We start from the raw sequence: 3,060 nt of genomic DNA, 5'->3' as shown, positions 1-3,060 counted from the left end.
GGGAGTGAACTTCATCATATTCAGAGGTCTGGCCCACACGCAGTAGGAGGAGGGTGTGTGGGTCATAGGGGAGTGGGAATCTTAAGGACCATCTTAGAATTCTTCATAACATAAGAAGTAGTTTCAGATCCCCTCTGAACAAGCATTTAAGTTTTGGGAAACAAATGACTAAAGAGAGAGAGAATTTACATTTCATTCCACCATTCCACATTCACTGAGTCCATACACTGTAATAAGTATGAGAAACATGTTCCCTCGCTGCATGCCTTTGTACTGTGAGCATCTTGCCATTCTGAGTATGATTTTACTACTTGTATATACATATACATTATTAGCATGGCTCTTAGCTATTTAATCAGGGGATAAATTGAAGAAACATTTTTTTTTTAGATTGGAAGAAAAACTGGCTTTGTTAAATTTTTTGACACCAGGTAGATCTCCAATATAGCACTTCCCTAAGAGATTTTTAAAGGAATTTTGGTTATATAATATTTGCACTTAATACTCTGTTTCTAGAACCCAAATCCAATAAAGAAACAGCTCTACTATATTTTTCTTATTGTTATTGTCATCTAGGACCCCTTGAGGTAACCGATGAGAGAAAAATGATTGAAAGGATGAGTTAGGAAGGTACAGGTCCTCTTTCATATCCCTCCTGTATCAAGTGGTTTAAACAGAAAATTTTTTATGATTTTCCATTGTATGAATTATATTCAGTGTTGTAGGGAGTACAAAGTAATAAGAAGCTACCTATATAGTCAACAGATTTTCAACCTCGCTGCAAAGGTAAGACACAAATATGAAGAGCTAAGTCATGGTAGAAGGCAGTATGTAGTTATAAGTCAATGAATAGTGACCGTTAAATGATAGAGTCATAATTAAAAACTGGGGATGTTGAGGATTGCTAAGGGAAGTAGGGGACCACAGCTCAACCTACAGAGATGGGAAGGGTGTCACCAGATAGAATGGAAGAGGACATTTCAAGTGGGTGGAGCAGTATGAACAGAAATGCAGAGGCACATACAATGAAAGACATTCATGGAGTGGCAGTCAGCCTGGAATCCACAGTCCATCTCAGTGAACAGGAAGAGATCAAATTGAAAATGTAGATATTCTTTGGAACTTCAAGTGCAAAGCCAAAGAGTTTGGACTTAATTAAATAGGCAATGGCAGTCCATTGAACCTTTTTCGAAGAGGGATGTTGCACAGAGTAAATATTGACTAAGCATTTGCAGAATAAATGAATACATAATGCATATGTTATTTTCAGAAGAATACTAGTTTGGGGAAGGTTAAACTGGAGGAAATAGAATATTGGTCTGGTCTGTATTATTCGAAGGATCTGAGACATGGCCTGTGCAGTCATAGGATCTGAGGTCATATCATAATAGTGAGATTTCAAAGGCAGGTATAGATGGAAAGGAAGAATTAATAGGATTTGAAGACAAATTTAATATAGGGGTAAGGGAAAGGGAGAGGAACTGAAAATACCTCTGGATTTCTAGCCTCGAAAATTAAAAAAAATGATGGTAGCACTTTACACTGTTTCTGTATATAAAATGAAGAAAATAAACAGTATTTACCTCATAGTAAGCACATTTCTGTTATTATTGTTATGTACCTAAAATATCTAACACATTGCTTGAGCGATTGTTAGCTTTCATTAAATAATTGTTATTGTAATACTGTTGTCATCATTAATATTATTTTTTTAACTTTTTTTGTTTAAAGTTCATTTACTTTGAGAGAGAGTGTGAGTGAGGCGGGGACAGAGAGAGGATCCCACGCAGGCTCCATGCTGTCGGCACGGAGCCCGATGCGGGCCCAGACCCGCAAACTGTGAGATCTGACCTGAGCTGAAATCAAGAGTCAGACAGTTACCCAACTGAGCCACCCAGGTGCCCTCATCATTAATATTCTTTAATTCACAATCCCTGAATCCAAAAAGCTCTGGAAAAAACTTGTTGATAATGCATTCAGTAACCTGAAGTCCTTTGACAGCAAAACCTTACTTGAACTGAGAAGTTATTTGTATCTTTATTTACTATGTCAGTAACGGTATCTTTTGCTCCCTAAATATTAACATATTTATAGTGAGAGAAGATGTTTGGTTCAAGCTTTGTGACCTACCTTTGCCTGTTTCCCTGACTCAACTCTTTCAGCATAATTATGACAGTAGCATTCATGTTGTTATCTAGCTCAATGAAAGGAACAGATTTGGATTCTGACTGAGATACTCCTGGGACTGTTAAAAAACATGTGGTAAATAGAATATGTTGCTCTTCTAATGTTTGAAAATATCTAATTTCAAGTTCCATCTAGCTCAAGGGTGTTACTTACAGGATAGTGAACCTGTAATGCTGTTGATGGGAAAAGAGAAACAGAGCTACGTTAAAGGGACAAATAGTTGATCTGGATACGTTGGGTTGGAGGTGGTTTTTCTCATCCAAATGAAACACTGTTTTTCAGGAAATTGGAGATGCATGGTCGGAATTTCAGGCAAATGAGTGAGAGCAATATCTCAGTGAATTTTTAAGCTGTGAGTAGGATGGGATCTTCTAGAAAGACTTTGAGGAGGGAGGAAACGAGTACTGAGGGATTACTGAAACCTGGGGTGTGCACACCATGCATGTAATGAAAAGCCCAGGCTAAGCTACCACAGTGCAGATGCTTGGTCAGGGTAGAAGCCGAGTCAGTAGGAATAGTTTGAAATGGGAAAGGCGTGGGATGGCTCCAGAGTTGGCAAGGAAGGAACTAATTTTAAGAAGGAGCAGCTGATCACTAGAGTCAGGTGTGACACAGAGGTCAGGGAAACAAGAACAACAGATTGGATCTGGTAATTTTGAAGGTTCAGAGGTGGTGACCGTGTATGCTGAACTGCTAGCAGGGAGGTGAGAAGAGAAGCCTCAGGATTTCAGCCGGGGGAATGGCAATGACCCGTCTAGATTTTATTACTTCTTCTTTTTTTTTTTTCCTTAATTATACCCATCCCTGCTTTATCCAAGAACAAAGAATTCAAAGGATCATAGAATTTCCAGGCTAAATCTGATCATGTATTCC

This window comes from Lynx canadensis, chromosome C2 (genome assembly GCF_007474595.2).
Source record: "Lynx canadensis isolate LIC74 chromosome C2, mLynCan4.pri.v2, whole genome shotgun sequence".
Lineage (NCBI taxonomy): Eukaryota > Metazoa > Chordata > Mammalia > Carnivora > Felidae > Lynx > Lynx canadensis.
This window is presented reverse-complemented; position numbering follows the sequence as displayed.